At 41.0% G+C, this 21,588-nt stretch overlaps 1 protein-coding gene across 2 annotated transcripts in view; it reads right to left on the bottom strand.

Moving 5' to 3' along the window:
* Window positions 1-13,450, bottom strand: part of LYN (LYN proto-oncogene, Src family tyrosine kinase) — a 46,563-nt gene extending 33,113 nt beyond the window's left edge. Inside the window, exon 1 of one of the 2 annotated variants that reach the window (XM_085221136.1) lies at window positions 13,046-13,450. The gene's annotated coding sequence lies outside the window, so the exon portion shown is untranslated. The remainder of the gene's footprint in view (window positions 1-13,045) is intronic. The other variant, XM_010708948.4, reaches the window with a different exon arrangement.
* Window positions 13,451-21,588: the final 8,138 nt, after the last annotated feature.

Genomic DNA, 21,588 nt, shown 5'->3' with positions numbered 1-21,588 from the left:
TGCCAGACTGTTCTTTCTGCACAGTATTCTCAACTGCCCGTGTGTTTCTAATGCTTCCTAGTATCTCAGTTGTTCTACTACTTTTTCTATTGCTAATGAAAATATTAAAAAAAAAAGTCTCAGTGCAACAGGAACGCGTAGCTAGACAGGAGTTTGGGGAAGTGCAGCAGACAGGCACCACAATCCTATTCATCGTCTTTCACAATTCCTTCCTAAGCCATTATGAGCAAGAAAACTCGACTTTGTCCATGTTATCTCGTTTTTATTTTTATTTTTTATCATTTTCCTTTCTCAGTATCAAGTATCACTCTATCACCTTAATTTTTTCCAACATTTGCACTCCTGTTACAGTTCCAGATTCATCACGTTTACTTCTGCAATATTTGTTTTTTCGGTCCCACACCAGTATTTCTGCTCCTCCCCTTCAGAACCCAATTCCCAACATGAGTACACAAATATCTCATTCTGACCACACCAATCTGGGCTGACAAAATACTTTATTGAACTCATTACATTTCTGACACCCACTGTTCCACCCTTTGGCATTGTTTTTTTTTTTTTTTTTCCCATATTGGTTTGTATATTGAAATCAGCTGAAGGACTACATAACGTTTCTAATTTAAGTCAGCTTCTTAAAGATGCTTTTAAATCAAATTTCAAGTTAGAATGGGGAAAAGAAGTAAACATGCTGCTATTTGACTACAGTGAAAGTGTACTGTGTGTCAGACCAAACAGAAAACAATCCCCCAGAGAGCCGATATAAGAACAGGAAACCTCTGGTGTGATAAAATACCTGCAGTTGCTGTACTGATGTGTTTTGTTGCACACAGAGGAGAAACCTTTTCTTCTATATCCCTCCCCCTTTCTTTATTTTTTTAATTTAATTTATTTTTAACTTAAAAATACAGCATTCTAGCTATGCAGTGCCTAATATTAACTAAGACACTGCTTTAACAAACAGAAAGCAGGAGAGGTTAAGTTACCACACCTCAAACTTCCAAGAATTAAATAGTCAAATATGGCTAAATAGAAATTATGTGTGGTCAGACAAAGTTTGCACTTCCCTCCACAACCACTGCAATAGCATTTATAGAGTACTTTGGCAAAACTAACTGTATCAGTTCACGTAAAGAGTTTCCTATATTCAACTGATACTAATCCAAAGTCCAATCTTCTGTTGTTTAGCCTCTAAATTCCAGGGTTAAGATAACTTTATTCAGTGCTCAGCTTCCTTGATCTTTACGGGAACTTATGAATAACAGGGTAACAAATATGCTGATAACCGTTATAACTGATGACATGAGAGCGGTAGCTCTAGCACAGATAGCAGATGGGGAGGGGACCAAGCAATGAGCAAGAAAGAAGTGTTCTCTCTTTTTTATGAATCCACCATAGCTTTCTCCTAAATTTCTTGGTTTCATGTAATAAATTTGCCCACAGTTAAAAATAAAGAAATAAGAGAACTCAAGAAGAAACACTAAAAATATCTAATGCCATCGTGGTAGCACAACAGTGTTACTACACTTGTAAAAGGATAAGAATAAAATTCTGAAGTCAAACACCACTTTGAATACGATGTACAAACTACCGTTTCTTTTCCTTGTTTATTCAATTGAATAAAAATACCGAAGCACAAGAAAGTTAATCCACACTAGACTGTAATTTTGTTAACATTGCATAATAGACTTCATGTATTACGAAAACGTTCCAGATTCATGTAGTCAGTACCTTTGGCACTGATTTTAAATTGAGTCTTATATTAAACTAACATCTGGTTTCTGACCTTACAACACTTGCTTCATTTTATTACGGTCATTTGCCTCAACTGCATCCTCGAGACTTTTGAATCATAATCAACAGTGAATTAATTCATTTTGCCAGCCCTCAGGCAACCACATCTCCCATTTCCTCAACTTCTCTTCCACTATATTTACCTTTTGAAGATAGGGGAAAAGGTCAAATAACATCTTAATTTGTCATAACAGAATAAATACTTTCATCAAATTATCCAAAAGGATCATATGAAATAGAACAGGGAAAGAAGCGTGCCAAAATGTTAACCATCTTAAAGGGAAGGTTCCCAAGTACTTTACAAACTTAAGTGTTGAGCAAACTATACATAAAAATATCATTTTCTTCACTAGTAAAGAACTTCTACTAATGAGAAACAGCAACGTCGTGTAAGCAAACCTCCATTTCCAAATGAAAATTTGGCCAAACCACTATACCAAGGAGAATCAAAAATTTTCCTAAGTATTCGGAAGCGTTACACTCCTTTGAGCAAACTCAAAAGATCACGTCCACATCGCAGTCTGAGTATATCTATAATTCACATACATTTTGTGCATCTTTAAATTCACCGCTTTGGCCGATAATGTGAATGTGCCACAGGTTCAGTAGTCCAGTATTTGCCCCGAGCTTTACAGATGTCAGTGATTACAAATAGCAGTAGGATCCTTCTCCTCTCCATTGTAAATGACTGGTAGAATCACCTTGGTACAGGAAAATGGGACACCACCCACAAAAATGATAAGGTTCTGGGACAAAGTCCAGGGGTAGCCTCTACACGACAGCATAGAAATCCATGGATACAAAGACAGAAAACTGAAGGACAGAGGACAAACTTTTACTAATTTATTTAAAGAACACTTTTTGAACAGTTGCAGCACACTTGACAACTCTGCAGCTCTCTGTCACTGTTGCCAGTCTTGCCAATTTACAAACCTACATCCTATCCTTCACACCAGAACTACTCACCCACCTCCTTGCTCTCTCTTCCCTCACCTATCTACACTTTGCCTCCCACACGTGTAGTTTGAGGTGTACAACAAACATTTCTACATCAGTCCAGAACGCCTTGTTCATACACACAGCGGTTTTACTCTGATACTGTTGATTTGAACACACCTGTCAATTTACTTGAAGATAAAGCTGTAGCCACACAAATTACACCGAGCAACCAGTTATGAGCTATTATATGAGCTATTTTGCACTACCAAATGTCTGCATTTACTATGTAATACATGAAAGAGAAATTAGTGAGCTTCTACCAGTTTCACCAAGTTTCAGAAGACAACACAGTACAAAGTGAGCAGCTTTCTAGCATATAGTAAAGTGCGTCAAACAGTCTGTCTGCATCCTCCAGAAGCTGTATTGGAAGATATATTTGCCTTCCTTCATCCCATCTGAATCAGGTAGTCCTTATTTCTCAGCCTCAACATGCTTGAAAAACATATGAACAAGGTATTGGTTAGGGAGAATCACCAATAGCTGCCATGACTAAGGGAAGAAGATGGTTACTAACAAACATGGCCTTCAATCAGTTAAGGATGTTGTTGGCAGTAAAAAGTCCTTTGCAGAAAAGATGACTTGCTTTGAGATGTACCTGTAACACAAATTTACTGCCGTATTGTAAACAGAGAACTCAAAGACAATGGAATTATCACAATATGTCCTTGAAAACAGTCAAAAAAATCCATGGTGAAGGTTTTGAGGGTGGCCTAATAGAAAGTATACCACTTCTTCTCTGAGTTTATCTTCTGCTTTCAGTGTGTCGTACTGAGGGAAAGGGGAGCAGATTCATCAGTGTGTATCAGCTTTTGTTCTCCCAAATTCAGGTAACTTTAACTCTACGGAATAAATCAAGTTAGTTGAACTCTTATAACTCATTTTCAACACTAATTAAGTTAGTTGCAATTAAATTACTGATGAGTGATTTCTATATCAATGGATCTTAACTCTCTACTAGCCTGGTCATTTTCCATCCCATATTACTTTGCATCATGCTGGTTTTATTGTGCTCCTCCATTGGTCAGAGGTCTTAATCTGGCACCACCTCCATGTTCAAATGCTGACACATACTCACAAACAAACTTGCCATTGAAACATAGCAATCTCATTACAATAGTATCGCACTGTGACTTGGGTGCCTCTCTGAAGCACTGATTTTCACAACTCACAAAACAGGTATTTTTTTCATCCCCCTTAAAAGCCAACATATAATTCAGCTGCAAAAAAGATCTACTTCTCTAGCAGACTATTTTGTATTTCATTAGCTGCACTGCCCTTGGCGTGTCATATACTCAGAGAAACCCTTCCCAAAAACAGAACACTGTACTGAGATATGTAATTTAGTTTTAAGAGTGAGTTCTGAGCTTGGATGAAAACCTGGGGTTAAATCAGTTGTGCTGATGCGTACTAACACTCTCGCCGTGACTGCAGTTCCTCTTGGAACTTTGCAAACCCTGGGCAAGTTTTCTTCAGTTGCAAAAGGAAGTTGCAATAGTTCTATAAAAATTAGTGTCGAATCCGGTGTCAGTAAATTACAGTAGCAGAAACGATGTCTTGTGCTATTCAGACTTTACAGTAATACTAGGAGAACATTTAGCACTAACTGTGTAAGCATTCATGACAGGAATCACCCAACCTTTTTCTCACTGATGTAATTAGCAGAACAACCTTTAACTTCAAAGGTATAATCCACATTCTGGCACTGGTCCATTTATAATTCATCCATTTAACTTAAACTCTATGTCAATTCTATTCCTCTGGGAGCACTGAATCTAAAATGCGTACATTCTAGGTCACTTTCCTACCTCAGTGAACAGTTCCAAGCAAATGCCATAGTTTGGGGTGCACATGGATGTGTCAGAGGATATTGTCTGAGCAACAGTTTGCTACAAATATTGAAAATAAAACTAGAAAAGCTACAGCGTAAGCAATTTCTGGAGTTTTTTTAGCTGACGTCATTGAGATCAGGACTTTGTGAAGAGATACAGGCAGATGTAAATGCACCAAACAATCCAGAAGGAATGCAATGTAGATCAGGTCTGAAAGCCTGGCACAGGAAGGCAGAAGTACACTTTACTAAAATCTTGTGAAACAACGCACTCAAGCTGAGGTGACAGTAAAGAGGAACACATGCCACTGAACAAACACGGAGTAAGAACCAACACTCAAGTTTCTAAGCATTCTTTTCACATTTGTTGCACGCATGAGCACGAATAAGTAGTTTCTCCAAAGTTAACCAAAATTAAATATTGTACATTCTTCCATCTTTCAGAGAGGAATGAGAACGGGAATTTGGAAACTCTTGAGAAAGGACTGTGAAGCACTGGCATGCCTCAAGTTGGCTGTCCCTAGTTCAAACATCCTAAGGAATAACTGCGCACCTTGGATTGCAAATGTGTGCATCCTTGCAGGGGACCTTTCTCAAGAGCAAAAATAAGAAAGTGGAGGGGGGGGGAAATAAAATTCTCCAAATCTTGTAACAGCAGCTATGCAAGAACATTAACTTGATTTGAATCCTTTTACATCTGGGATAAGTTGTGCTACACTAAGCACTAAGTTCTAAGCGAGGACAACTTTCGTTTTATTCAGACTTGAAGAATCACGCAGCATTTGCTTAACATTTCCATTTCTTTCATTTTCACAAATTCTTTAATACTTTGATCACTGCTAATATTTTGGCTGTGCCTGGACATTTTGTTTTCTCTCTCTAAAATCAACAGTGATCCCTTCACAAAGTATCAAGACTGACTGTATAGCATTTAACGTTTTCTGTTGTTCCTAGCCCTGCTTAATGCTCAGAAGCCTAGTAGTTGATAGTTGGCATCTGCCAACCTATCAGTTATGACCAGAGCCACTTCCACTGAATCATGCTCTGATCCTGTAATTGACATCTCAGAGAAGCTCAGGCCAGGACTTTTTAAACCAAGTGCAGGACGCAGACCTTAAAGAGCACAAAAACAGATGATAATTTTAGCAGATTTAGACTTGTGGTAAATGAGAGGTCCCTAAGAGGAACTGTTTTCACATTCATACTACAGATTGCAATTTTACAGCTCTCTTATTACAACTGTACTGGCTGCTCATTAAAATTTATAACCTTTGTAATTTCAGATATGAAATACAGAGCTCACAGGCAAGCTGCATGGTTATACCTTAGTGAGCAAAAACCACAGGCAGTGCAAAAGCTCCATTGTTTATATACAGCTTTTGCAGCTGCAATGTCTTCAGCATTCAGCTAACTTTCCAAGCAAGAACTAGGAATAAATCAGTATTTGTTCACAATTATCTAAGACTTGCTCAGGAAAACTGTAATGACTCCACAATGAACTTACATTTGAATATCATAGAAGTAAGACCCGTGCAATGAAGACACTTTAATATTGTGGGAATGCACAGGAAGTTCTCAGGGCTATACAAATCGTATGAGAAAAGGTGAAGGGGAAATCCCTGGAGGTCAGAAATGAGGTTGATACTGGGAAATAAGTGAAGAGGGAAGTTTGGAGAAACAAAGAGATAAAAGGAGAAAAAACTATCAACAGCAAAGAATAACTAATAGGGTAGAGAACTTCAGACTCTAGGAAAACACATTTTCTCAGTGGATATGACAAGTCATTGATCAATGGAGCAATGACTTTTCTGTGTCATACCATACCAAACATCTTGATATTTTTATTTTTGCCAATGAAGCAAGGAAATCATATCAGGAAAAGACAAATTGCAAATAATTAAATCCGTTACAAAAAAAAAAAAGCAATATTCACATCTCCAATTCAAAAAAGGTATTCAAAAGCTGAATATCCTATTTTCTGACACATGAATCCAATACACCCAGACTTGCCTAAATGTTCCACCTAAAACAGAAATACCTCACTTGAAGGACCTTTTTCCTGCACTTCACCACTCCCTCAGACAAACCACTTTCCTGCTGGTGCTTGCTCCACGTAAGTTGGTTTTTCAAAGCTTGTACTACTCTCTCTATGCTAACTCCATTTCATTTCACTATCCAAGGGGACAGGGTACCTGGGGCACGTTGCCACCAGAGCACAGCCCAGAAGTCCTAGAGCTTGAGCTGTTGCTATAGCACCACACTCTCCGTGTGAAGCCTTTGTTTCTTCTTCCAGGTCAGCATGCATGTTAAAAAATCCATGCTGCTGCAATGAAACCAGGTGGGTTTATGAGGAGGTAAACACTAGCTGCAAAAGCCTTCATACACAGCACAGAAAATCTTCCTGCATACAAGAGAAACAAAACCTGATCCAAGAGAGCTAGAAACAGCATCACAGACAGGTTACATTTAAGAAGGAAATTAGCCTAGTTCAAGTAAAGCTAAGAATGCTTTTAAATCAAACATGACTAAGAGCTGACTCTAAAGATAATTGCATCTATACATAATACCAATTCTAGATAAAGGACTCTTCCTGGCCATGTATAGAACAACAGAGCTGCCCTATAAGGACGCATAGGTTTCTGAAAACATTGTGAAGACCATATCAGCACTGCTGAGCCAGACACTCTGGGACTTCAGAGCAAGAGGCTGGAGGTACATATTTCTGGGCACTTACTCCCTAATAAGGCAGCACATGTAGATTACAAAAGACAACTAGATTATGCAAGGCACAGAGGTTTATATTGTGACAGGGGAAAAAGAAAAAGTTACTGCACAGAGATCCAAATCAAGAGATGAAATAAATGACCTGTACCACTAACAGTCTCAAAAACAAAGCAGGACAGAAACAGAATGACACCGCTGAAATAAAATGATGTGGGAATTGAAAAGGAAACAGCAGTAGGAAGAGAGCACTGTTATGGCAGGAAAAAGATTGAAATACTGCTTTTTTCCAGGAAATAAGGGAGAAAAAAAAGGAGGAGGACAGCACATTGTTATTAACAGTATCATTCAAAGCATTGTGACTCTAATGCTTTTCTATCACTCTGGTGAGCGGTAGAGGGAAGGGAACTGCTACCAAGCAAATTAAGAGGGGGATTTTCAAAGGAAGTAAGCTCTCCTAGTCAGGCCCAGTTGCAGCACTGCTGTCTGTAGCCAATCGACCAGGTCATCTAAGTGTCAAGAGAAACGGGCTTACCATTCACCTTAATATGGGACAGTGCTTCTTCACTGACACCAGGATAGCTGCTTTAGTATCTCGCTCAGCCAGCGTGAGCACAGCTGGCAAGCGGCAGCAGCACAGAGACCTTGCAGGACAGAGAAAGGAATACAAAGTGCCACGCTAGCAATCAAGCAGGAGAGTTGCTTAAAGGGCAAGTTCTTCTATACCCCTACAGGGCTGTAACACTGCTCCTCAGCCTTCGTATAGGTTAGCAGACCTTTGGCAATGTAAAAATGTCCTTTAAATCCCACTTGCATGCTTTGCTACCCCACAACTACATGTTCAAATGCCTTTTGGAGAACCTTTTGAACAAACTGAACACAGAACATCCAACATCGGATTTCCTCTTTCTCCTGCCCATCCCCTTCCTGTGTGTTTGCCAAAAACTTTCACTTCCTCAGTGGCACTGACACCAGTACTGACCATCACTTCAATTGTGTTCTCCAGCTGCCATCTGTCTGGACCTAAAACATAGTCACACTAGGGCAGTCAGCACCGACTGAAGAGGTTCAGATATCACATGAAAACACATGGCAGGGATGGAATTGCCCTGGAGAAAAAGAGCTTCCGTCCACTGAATCTAATGAATAAAAGACTCATGATGCTGGAACTGGCAATTTCAATAAATGCAATAGATGAACTACTACTTAGAATATTCCCCATTCCAATGACAAAACTGGGAAATATTTTCATTATCAAGATAGATAGAGTAAAACTCAGTCACAGGTCAGACCTACTAACTTAGATTAGCATAACACAGGAATTGACTTCTAATGTTAATATTGTTGCAAGAACCTAGTATAGACACATATGGAAAGAACAAATCTGCTTATCAGCCAAATATTCTTACCTTTGCACTAACTTCTGTAATAACTTCTTGTTTCAGTTTATGCCCAAGAAGCAGCTTGAATATAAAATGCCATCAAAAAGAAAACAAATAAACTAACAAAGCAGTCTCTATGTACTTATCTGTACAAACTAAAGAAGCAAACATAAAATAAGGCAAAATGTTAGTGCTGATGTAAATCCACTTAACAGGCAGTGAATTTGGTGATGACCTTCCTGGAACTTGCTGTTAGCTGAACTTGCTAAAACAAAGAAAACTCCAAAAGCTATAATTCCAGAAGAAAAGATGTATCCTATACTATCCATATGGTGAGCTACCTAATTTTTTAGTTTTAACATCTCGCAGTTTGCTATTACAGGAACTTTTATATGACCTTCGTATGGCTTGGTCAAATGAATGTATAAAGTAAAAAGCAAGCCTTTGCATTTCAAGTAACACATTCTTCAACGCATCAACCACAATTTAGACAGGAAGAACTAGCCCGTCCTCATGCAACATAGACCATAAAGGAAGAAGGTCACACTGTACAGACTATCTATCTTTTCAGTACTTTGAGCTGATCATAACATTGTGCAAAGATAGGAATCAATTGTAGATACTTAAGATGCCAGCACTTTGAAACAGACAGGCGATGCTCTCCTAAAGTAAAAGAGACGTTGGCCTGAGTAGTGTTCGTTTTTCATTTTTCCCCACATAGAAATGAGATCTACTCATACACTCTTCACCTTTCCTACATGTCCTCTTCCTCTCTCCAGAAGTGTTTGTCAGGATATCTTCTCTCTTCTGATGCTCAGCTGACAAAAACAACTAATTACTCTCCCCACTGAATAGTTCTTCAGGGTATGCTATGAACACAAGTATTTCTTAAGTACTTGGAGCAAATACTTCTAGCACAAGATGCAGTTCTGCCTTTACATTTTGTACCACGAACCCATATCTTCAGAAAAGATGCTGAACACCACGGTGGGTGATTCAGCCTCAGAAATTACACCATTTGATGACCACATCAACAGGAAACGTATTTGCATCACACAAAAATAAATAAGAAAGCACAAACCTTTACATCCTTCCCTGAAGGACAATTACCATTTAAATTTAAGCTAGGAATATACACAACATGGACAGTTACGTAGTATTTGCTTTCTGTTAGTAGAAGCTAATTTCTTTGGGAAGGTATTGTTGCTGTTTGTAGTAGGGCAGTCTCCTCCTACTTGTTTGCTTCACTACAGGCTGTTGGCCATTTTCATTTCAATGTAATTTTATATTGCTTATCTACACAGTTTCCTGCAGCATGGCTTGGTAAGTTCGGAAGTCTTTCTCTCTTAAGCGCTCCTACATTCATATGAAAGAGATCACACAAATAAATGAGAGAAATAAAGCAGCAGGTAACTAACAGAAGTGGGAATATAGCCTGCAAGAAAAACTAGGCAATGCTTATTCTAAAGAATGAAGCTGCTACTCATAGAGACAGAAATGCTCTAAGGATGAAATAACAGACTGTTTAACAGATATGCATGATTTTGTGCAATTTATATTTATAAACTCAGCTCCACTGCTCCATGAGGAAGTATCACCAGCTCCACACCAAGCTTACACAGCCCCAAGGATTCCCAGTCAGTGGATTCTCCTCTCATCCCCAGCATTATCACACAACATCTTGCATTCTTTGGGGATCACTGATGTTGATCAATGCAACTCTGCGTATGGATGTGCTGCCACAAGCAGAGTGCAAGGAATCCTACTCCATGTTTACTGTCCCTTCACCTTTTTTTTTTTTTTTTTTTTTAAACCTTCATGCTGTTCCTCATCTGCTTGTTTTCTGTGTTCATCTAGTTTTGCAAAGACCTGCCTTTACAAAGAACTCTGTGAACCCCAAGAGTAAAATTGGCTCTACAGTTCCCTGAACACGAGAAATAAAGTCACAGCTGCCCTTTGCTCAGAACACGCATGTATGAAGAAGAAAGTCCTTGCTCCCTTCTCAGATCTCCCGGCCCATCAACAAAAACAAAAATTGGCTCATGGCCACTAGGTTTCCTCTCAAAAACCTCAGAGATGTTCATTAAGATTCCAAACAACATGCAAAATACAGATAGAAAAATGTCTCCTTTTCAAGACGGAAATGGAATCACATCTCAGATTAAATGCTGCAGTTCTTAAGTGCTCCTGAATAGCTATAGATAGGTCAAGCACCTCTATCTGACATGCAATACAAGGAAGGCCAGCCATTGTATCTCTGGTCTTGTGAGTCACCACACCACAGCTCCTAGGGCCTTGGACTGTCTGCACTGAGTGGTTTAAGAATTCCTTCCCAGAATACCTGCTGCTGCCTGATACTATTTACAAGAGCCAACAAAGTCAAGGAAGGGAGCTTACTTCAATTACACAGATAAAACAGAGGAAAACAGTACATGAGAGACCTGCTTATGCATTCCCAAATGCATGCAAGAGAAAACATCATATTTATGGAAGTACACTTGAAAGGGTAACATTAAAAGTGAAGAATATTAAACATCTGAAAGGCAATTGGGTTTTACTTCATATGTAAAAGTTTTGTAATTCATTGCACTGTCAGTAAAAGTCATTGCGCAATTCTGCTGGTCAAAGGCACTTACAAGGCTTCAGCCTTTCCTTTATACAGAAACAAATGTGTATTTATATATATATATATATACATACACTTATGTATGTATATACATATATATGTAAACAACCTCAACCTTATTTATTCAACAAACTGCAGGAGAAAAGCAGAATAACTTCAAGTCAGACAACTACTGTACTGACAAGAAAGTTCATTCTATACCATTATGGTTAAAAATATGTCAACAGCATACGACTAAAATAGAACTCCATGTAATTTAATCAATTTATTTGTAGCTAGTCTATAGCTCACAAAGCTGAAAAGGAGAGAGAAAAACACCACAAATCTCGGAAGGGAGAAACAGAATGAGAAATCTGTTGATCACAGAATTCATTAATTTTTAATCCTTGCCCAAGACTTTATAACAACCTATTTAACAGCATCAAAGTGATTCCTGCTGCAGCCTGTTGCTGCTTTTTCAGAGAAAGCTATGATTTTTCTCACACACCCTTCCAGGGTTGGTGGTGGTACCTATTGTAAAGACATGAAGTCCTACCACAAAACATAAGCAATGCCTTCTCTGCATTCAGCACTTGGTTTGAAACAAGTCCCATGATGTGATTCTCTTTATTAAAACTGAGCTGTTTTACCAACGTAGCTTAGCCATTTCCCAACAACAACAACAACAAATACTTTTTTAATAAGGAAAAAAATAAGTCTTTAGTAGTACTACGATCAGCACAGAATTACCCACCCATTCATATCTGCAACTAACACTAAGCTGTCTAGATTACAAAACTCTTTCAGGTCGTTTCCAATTGGCATTAGGTTGTGCTAAAATGGGACTGGTCAGACTGAGATTTTTTCAAAGGTGTGAATGAAGGGCAAGGGATGAGGTACTGATCAGGGGGTTAAGGTGAAACAATAGAATAAGAACCTTCGTGCTCCCTATACATAGGGAGGGAAATCATATCCATATGTGGATATATGGGATATCCCCTGTACAGATGAGTACACATGTAGGTAAGCAAGTTTTAAGTATTAATCTCTTCAGTTTCTCGCGCCAACTGAGGTCAGTGGAGCAGGAGGACGAGTTCTTGTGAATGCATTCACTGCCAACATGCAGAAGATGCAATTTCAGCAGAAATGCCAAATGCAAAACTACACAGACCTAACCTGACCCTCCATTTTGATCCAAAATCAAAATCAGGAGAAAGCCCCCAGCGACCACTCTTTGGGCACACAGCATCATCACGGCAGCAGCCAGCAGGAAACACCACATAAGAAACACCACAATGCCGTTTTCTTTTAAGCCAAGGTACGTCTGAGCGCACAGCGAAGAGGAAGCAGCTTTAAGCTGGGCGACGCTCCAGAAACTATTCCTCCTGGAAAAAGCAATTGAGGAGGAATGCCCGGGGGCCACCTCCCCTCCGGAGGCTGCTGTTCTGCCTTCAGACACCCGGCTACCCGGCTCCGAGCAGCCTGACACAGCAAGCAGGACAAGAGGCAAAACGTTCTTCTAAGACCCCAGCTGCCCCAAGACCCTCCGGGCTCCGCTGTCCTTCCGCCCTCCCCGAGCCCATGGAGCACCCCGGGCAGGAGCTCCTCGGGCCGGCCGGCCGGCCGGCTGCCCCCTCCTCCTCCTTCTCCTCCTCCTCCCGCCTCCTCCAGCTTCCACTCCCGCCCGCAAAGCGGCCCCTGGGCGGCGGAGGCACTTACTTTCCCGGTGCGAAAGTTGGGAAGCAGCGAGGAAACTCCACTGTTCCCGGGGGCTGCCGGGCGTGAGCTGCGGAGCGCGGCGCTGCTGCCCCGCCGGCCGGGAGACGGGCGCAGCCGGCGGAGGAACTTCGCTCCGCTTCAGGCGGTTGGTTGGGAGGTTCTCAGCCTACTTCCTGGTGCGGGGCTGCAATTTGCATGCGGATGGGCTGGGGGAAAGCGCTCTCGGTAGGAAGGTGTGGGCCACGGCTGCTGGCCACCGCTTCGAGGCCGGGCTGTCTGTCCCCTGCCAGCTCGGAGAGCCGTCGGCCGGGGGTTGTTCTGGGGTGAACAGGACGCGCTGGCACAGCCCTTTGTTGGAGTGGAGCTGCCCCGAGGCAAGGAAGCTCCTGGAGAAGCGGCGAAGTGCCGTGTGGAGAGGAGCAAGGTGTGGCAGGAGCTGTGAAAGAGACCGCTGCCTGGCACCAACCGGAGTATGGCGGCTGTGGCTGGGAGATAATTGTATGGCCTTCGTTGTGTGTTATAACAGGGTGCGACAGTGCTAGCCCGAGAGAGAAAACTGAAGAGGTTAATCGTTCCACCAAAAGCCTTAAAAATCATGAGCAACTTTTCCAGTGCTTGGTTACAGTAGCCTCTAAGATCCATGGGGGCTGGAAGGCCAACTGTATTCTGGGCTGCATCACAAGAGGGGTGGCCGGCAGGGAGAGGGAGGGGATTGTCCCCCTCTGCTCTGCCCTTGTGAGGCCCCATTTGCAATACTGTCCAGATCTGAAGTCCCCAGCACGAGAAGGACATGGAGCCGTTGGAGTGGGTTCAGAAGATAATCATAGGGCTGGAGAACCTCTCCTGTGAAGAAAGGTTGAGGGAGGTGGGCTTGTTTAGCTTGGAAAAGAGGGGGCTGCAGGGAGACCTTGTTGCAGACTTCCAGTATTTGATTGAAAGGAGCTTATAAGCAGAAGGGGAGACCAACTTCTTACTTGGGCAGATAGTGGTAGGACAAGGGGAAATGAATTTAAACTAAAATAGGGGAGGTTTAGGATAGATGTTAGGATAAAATTCTTTACTCAGTGGGCAGTGAAGCCCTGGCATAAGCTGTGGATGCTCCATCCTGGAGAATGTTCAAGTCTAGGTTGGATGGTGCCCTGGGCAATCTAGTAGTGACTGGCAACCCTGCCCATGGGAAGGAGATTGGAACTAGCTAATCTTTAAGGTCCTTTCCAACGTAAGCCATTCTGTGATTCTATGAAGACCATAAAAGCTGGAAAGCTGGCTTGGAAGAAAACAAAGAACAAGTAAATAAAGTCATTTTCATTTATATTTAAAGAATGGCTTACTAGCCTGTTGAAAAGTGAAATAAAATCACATAGATCAACAAAACTCCAAACAGGAAATAAGAGTGTGTAGACATACTGCCTAGAGGATGCAGCTGACCAGCACAACAAGAACTGGAATCAGGACATCATGTGTATCCTGCCAGGCCACCTGGGCAAGTTCAAGTCACGGGGATTTCAAAGGCAGAAATTCAAAAGAAAAGCATTTATGCTTTCCACATAAAGCATTGAAGAGTATGGAACAAGTTTGGAGAACAATAAAAATGGCAGTAGCCACAAGATGCTCTAAAATATCTCTGCATCCTTTTTATTAAGGCCACCAATAAGGCCCAACTAGGAGTAGAGCTGGTGCGGCCTTCCATCAGAGCATCTCAATTACTGAAAATATCCCAGTGCAGCTTATACCTTGTGAGTTTGATAGAAGAACCTAAATTGTTCCCAGGAAAGCAAACTGATAATGGAACATACAGATCTCGGGCACTGATCTGAAGGTCTGCCACACACAGTGATGTGCAGTTGGCACAATCACTCAACTAGAATGCGCTGCAGTCCTCTCTCTAGGCTCTGGCTTGAGCACCACTACCTTGATCCCACAGAAAACTATTTGTAGAAGCAGTCAGAATGTGATTTGTCTCATTTCTAAATCAGTTCCACATGTCCATGCTAGTGCCTCATGCTTCCCTTTTCCTTTACAGGATAAGTTCCTTGGTCTTGTATCTTGAAGAGAAGTGGTGAACAGAGCCCACATTGGTCTTCTCTTCTTTCCCGTTTCCTCTCTCTGCTTGCTTTAAAATTCACATTCTCCCACGGAAGCATTAGTGCAAATAAAACAGAACTGAGTTTTATATATATATATAGTATAAAATATATATATAAATGTATAATCTAGAGTCTAGAGATCTAGTAAAATATGGTCTCGCCTATAGCGTGAATAATTCAAAAGAATCAAAAAACTTCGGAACTGTCCTCAGTGGGCTGCTATCCAGTATTAGATTCAGCAGGCATAGCAGAAACTAATCCGTTCTGCCCTGAAAGAGCTAATATATAGAAGAATTGAAGTAGAATAAATATATTGTACTTTCTAAGATGAAAAAGACAGGTTGTTGGTATCATTTGAAATAAGTCACCTTTTTATGCACCTTAATTCCCTCTGATAAGACAGATATGCACCAAGTCTACCTTGCACAGCATAAGCAGGAAAGGAACTCTCTCTAATTATATACTCATCAAGAGGGAAAAATAAAGACTTGCTACAGCCTCCCTACATCTTTGTATCTACTGCTAGTCATGTATTTTAAAATGTCTTTGTGTTTAGATCAGGAAAGTTGGTGGGTATGGGGAACGTAAAATGGAATGTGAAAGAAACTTCAAGCCTATCACTGCAGTGAAAGTCCTCGTAGAAAAGTCTTGAGTTCTGTTAGCCAGCTGGAGTTTATACTTGGCAAGTTATTTTCTGCTTTGGGCAGGCTTGATTCCCAGACTATGTTGCTACTGCTGAATCAAACATGGCTGCAAGACAATTCTGTGCCAAGGCCAGCTGGCCTTGTAACAGCCCATGGTGTCCGCGCTGTTAAACTCTCTTGGCATCTCAAATAAGGGGACTACATGCAAACTCCTGTTTGAATAGTCTCTGGCCCATGTTAACTTTCAGATCAGCTCTGGACATTTTTGGAGAGTGATAACTGGGACCAGGGCCAGGAATCAAGCTAATCTGTATTCTTGGTCCAGCAATGTTTCCTCAGGCACTGTTAATTACTGTCATACACATAAGCCTATAGAGTCTTTAACAATCCTATTATTCACTCATGTAGGTGGCTACTGAACCAGTCATCATTGGGTTGTGTCTGGGAGAATGTGTTAGCACTAAATGTAGGGCACAATGTCTCTGACAGTAAATTAGATTTTATCACAGGCAATGCAAACAGCAGGCTTCAAAAGAAATGTGTCTCTCTCTGTTTTTGTATACACCCTGCTTCCACACCTTCTGATTACTTTTTATGCTGTGCTTGAACACGAAAGCAGAGCAGTGATAGAAGAATGCTAGTTAGTCATGAAACCATAACTGCAGCATCCAGAGCAGTCATTTGAGAGATCTCAAGGAACGCTCAGGTTCAATCAATGCAAAAAAGCACGGAAAAGATCACTTTGTTCAAAAATAGGTTTACAGAGATTTAAATTCTTTGTCAAATGACAGGAAGAGAGATCAAAGATGCATGCAAAGCTAAAACAATAAATAATCTGGCTTTCTACACTGAAGCAGCTTTGGAGCCTTGTTCTCATTTCATTGACAGCGTAATATATTTTCTTCAGAAATTCCAGCCTTTACACAGTCACTGCTTGCATTGTTTTACTGTATTTTATTTCTTCCTCGAGAGATTATCATTAAATAGTTAGAGTCCAAATTGTTACCCCTCTTTTGAACAAAGTAGTGATTTTTAAAGAAGAAGTGAAAAGTGAATTATAAAAAATTGAGCTCCAATTCACATGGGTCTTCGTAAAACTTTGGGGAACAAAAAACAAACAAAATAGAAGCAGTATGTTTTCCAATGCCTCCTTCCTTATTGTACCTTGTGTTTGTAGGGGAAGATACACTGAACATTGCAAGAAGAGTATTTTCAAATTTTGTTCTAAGAATTGTGCTTCTCTTGATGAAGACTTTTCAAAGAAAGTTAATGCACTCATATTTCTGGATATTATTCCACAAGTTCCTCTTCTCATTTACAGTTTGAAGCCTGGTGGAAAAAAAAATGAAAACAAAAAAACTTCCTAGTTTCAATTTCAGTTCCACTGCGATTATTTGAAATGTGACCTGTCTTATTTTATGATCAGATTTGCATGCTGAATTTTCTGGATGATTTAAAAACACTTTAGATAATGGGTAGATCCCTATTCCGCTTGTCCTGCATTTGACCTGTCATTGAAGCTAACATGACACCTACTCAGTAGATTCAAAGAGAGGAATCTTTCCTGTGTTTAAATGCACAGCCCGCTATGTTTTATTACACTGACATTTTCGGGTCATTAGTCCTAAGGGCGCCCTTTTTTTATTTCATCTAGTTTATTCAAATTCCCATGAATGAGCCACAGTAATACAGCACGTAGGAAAAGTTCTTACCTTGTGATACTCTAATTCTTGAAGTTAAGAAAAAGCTCCTTCTTCAGCGTCTTTGCTGATCTTAGATATTTGATTCACCCACCATTACCTTTTTATTTAAATACACAAGAATCCTTCCCCTCTCTCCCCCCTCCCCCCCAACTTGTTTCATGGCTGTGAGCAGAAAGAAATGCTCATTAGGGGACCAAAGCATGTTCAGCAGCTAGCAAGTTTGAGAACTGGTCGCAATGAGCTTAGTTGTGTTTGTGGCACAGCACTCAAGAGCATCCTGATGGAGACTGAAAATGGCCTATGTGTATTCTGTGAACTGTTCAGATTGCCTTCCTTCAAGAGGTGACAGATCAAGTGAAAGATCTTCATTCTCATGAATATCATCTTGTTCACAGAGCCAAGAAAAGCAGCCAAACTTCACAGCTCATTCATCTAGGCAACAATAAGGGTGAGCTGGCAAAGAAGTGGTTCCATGAGACCTTCACTTTCAAAGATTTGCAGATTCCTTTATTGGTCTGACGAGGCTGCCCACACTATCAAAGCATGAATTTTGTTTAACACACAGTTCTGTGTCACTAATATTAAATTACCCCCCCCCCAAAAAAAAACAGCTTTGAGCTAATTGAAGAGCAGGTGTGTGGTCATTTCAAATTAGAAAGATTACACAGTAGAGACATTTTTGTTAGAATGGATTTTTTTTTCAACTTTGAGCAGTGGACCGTATGCCTGATCTCAGCAGCCTGATCGGGCATCCAGCCTGCATCTTCCTTGCCCTCTGTCACATGAAATGTTAGTGCAGAGGCAATGTGGTACTTCTGGAGGTGGCTTCCAGAGCGAGCTACTGCAGAAGTATATCTTTCCAAGATCAACCAGTTTTCATGAAAAACTTTCTCACCAGAGTGTATCAGGCCACCATTGGCATTTCTGCTGTGCAAAACACAGTGTTTAAGCCACTCTTGAACAGCTGCAGTAGGAAAGCAGTCTTTTTTCCCGGCCACAGCCATGCAGTGATATGAAGCATCCCTTCACAGTGCAGCTTTTGTTTTCCTCTGGAGTAGCAGAGAGCATCAAGCAACATATGTGGACATGGAATTAATGAAGTCACTTGGTAGCACTGCTGAAAACATTTGGTACTGATCAAAATTGTCATCCCTGCCTCCTTGTTCCCCAGGGTTTGTGAGAGCAGCTCTTGTCTGGGACAGAAAACAGAGTGCCACTGAGCATCAGGAAGATTGTCTTTGTTATTTGAAACCTAAATACGCTAATTTTTGCTTGTGCATTGCCAACCAGCCTTGGGCTTGGGAAGGTGACAGCTTCCTGTGTGAACTAGGAGGTGTCACCTATGAAGGTCTCAGCCTGCACATTCTGTGGCCAAAGAAGACATGTGGGAAAGCTGTTCATCTGTGGCAGTGGCTGTTCAGCTGTTCAGCAGTGGCAACACACTGTGGGGGAGGGTGATTTCTTTATTCCTTGTCTCCTGACCTGGCAAACCTTTCATCAGGAGGACGGATGAAATGAGTTATGATGACTTTACTGCTGTCCATTTGAGCTGGCTGATTTGGCAAAGAATATGGCACTCACATCTTCCATATCTCCTGCTCATCTGATGATATGTGGCCATGTAGAGTACAAACCTGCTGCTGGGCCTGTTTAGAGCAATGGAGTTGCTCAATCACCCTAAGATGGTATGAATCCACTTCTTGCATTTAGCAGCAACCCAGCTGTTGCACTGCCACTTCAGGACAAGGCTTCAGCAAGGCTGTGCAGTGTGACTAAGAGGAAGCTGGAGGGTTGCTAAGCTGTCCTTCCAAACCAGGCTCCGCTTTTCACACTACTTCCTTCACAGAAGAGAGTCAAAATTGCAGATGGTGACAGGGAAAAAGTGCAACAAGTGAAACTACAGCCAGTCCCCTCACCAGCTGCAGCTTGTTCCTGTCCTGTCCTGTGAAAACTGGGAGGGTCATGTTGTCAGGGACAACTTAACTAATTGGTTTCTGCTGAGTGCTTGACAGCTGTTTGCTGTAACTTGAAATCATGCATGTGTTGGACATGAGTTGTAAATCATCTTTTCTCTGATTTTCCTGTTCCCAGTTGCTGTTTCCCCCTGAAGCCCTTTGAATCCCATTCTTGGAGCCAGGCCCTGCTGACTCTGAATTCCCAGCCGTACTGTCCCATGCAGCTCTTTGCCACAGGGTTTCAAATGCTTGAGATGTCAATCCTTAATAACTCTGATTCTATCCATCCCTGCTGCAAAAGCCCCCAGATAAAGCTCTCAGCTGGAAACAAGAGGAAGTTATTGAAAAACAAATACAAAAATAAAACCAAATCTTGAACAAAAGGGGACATGGCAGCTATTTCCAGACATACTTGAATTGTAGATGTGGAAGATGGGCACTTCCCAAGTTCTTGTCCAGGATCAGCTGCCAGAATGTTTGAGATTTGTCTTTTGCTCTTAATTTTCCCAGGTCCCTTTGATGGCCCCACTGAGGCATCTGTGGGAAATGGTGAACTGTATCTTTATGTGTATTGCCCACAAATGGCTGCAGCAGTATGTAAGGAATGGGGTTGGGATGGACTATTTCTGAGGAACAACAGCTATTTTTATGGCTTGCATAGTTTTAGAGCTTGATTTGTCTCAGTGACAGTCCTGCACCGGCACACGTGTGTGAATGCCAAGGCAAAGGCAAGGTATCTGTTGCGAGGCAGGAATATAGGCTGAGATCTATGATAAAGAAGCCTAACTATTGTGAGTGTCCACATACACTGGAGATGGCTAATGCATGTAAGACTGTAGACTTGCAGGTGGCATATAAGGATCTTTATCTTTGAATAGGATGAGCTGAGCGGAGGCAAGAGGGCAATGGGGCAAACTCTTGGGGTGGGTCTGACTGTGGGAGAGACACTGAATTTCTGCTGCAGCAAAGCCAGCTTAAAATCTATTGATACAAAGTTAATCCACGAAAACTTTCTACTGTATGTTTCAGGTCAGTGCACTGTATTATGGGGCCAGTACATGGATTTTCTTTGTGTTGAACTTTACAACTAATAGTTCTAGAAGCTACATCTGCAACTCAGTTCCACAACTGTATGCACCCTGCTCTCACCAAGCAAGCCCTCTTCCAGCCCTCTTGCTCACAAAGGGTTAAATTTGTTAGCTCGTACACATAGCTAAGCCAAGTTTGTTTCCAAAAATAAACAGATGTGCACTATGTAGAGCTCCAGCAGACACAAATGCATACATTGCACTCAGTATGCAAATTGCATAATGGTAAGTGTGGCTAATTTGTTGCTCGCATCAGCATTTCTTCAGCCTGTGAAATGTGCAATCTCAGAGATAAAATAAATAAACCCATCTTTAACATTTTTAACCAAAATATGAAAAACACATTCTATTCTAATTCTAATCTGCTACCTGAACAACTGGACAGATGTATTTTCCTGCCTTGCAGTTTGTGTTAAATAGTTCTGGTGAAAGGTGATAGGAAAAATGATATTGTTTTGTGCCTGAAAATTTGTTGAATGCTGAGAAATTGAAAAAGTAGTATGTCTTTTCCAAGTTTTTTACCTCTTATAAGGAATGCCACTAAATGAGAAGATACAAGGATAATGGAGGGTATCAGAACCATCCTGCACCTGGTGAGGAAGTACGCACACCTAGGATATCCTCACTGAAGTTACTCAACTGGATTCCATTTCTTTCAGGCTTTTAAACAGTCTCAGATGGGATGCAGCTAACCAGATAAAGTGACTCTGCATGTTTCCTATCTTCTCTTATGACTTCTGATTTTCTCTTTTGTTCGGGATTTAGACTTAGGAGTGTACAGTACTGTGAAGTTTTCACCTCTTTCTGTAAACGTTATGCTTTCTATTAGTAACTCCATTCTTTCAGTATAAATCTCAGGTTTTTTTAACAGTTAGCATTGTTTTTTCATATGATTAAGCAGGCTGATTAGTCGTAAAAAAGACAGAAAAAAGTCTACCCATGGCAAGAGAGGTATGTGCTTCATAATCTTCAGATGCAGATCAAAATGCAAAATATCTACTTGACTGAGCAATATCCTGAATGAGAGAAGAACTGTAACACAATCGTTATAACCATATAGTGGATT

Source organism: Meleagris gallopavo, chromosome 3 (assembly GCF_905368555.1).
Source record: "Meleagris gallopavo chromosome 3, MGAL_WU_HG_1.1, whole genome shotgun sequence".
NCBI lineage: Eukaryota > Metazoa > Chordata > Aves > Galliformes > Phasianidae > Meleagris > Meleagris gallopavo.
This window is presented reverse-complemented; position numbering and strand designations above follow the sequence as displayed.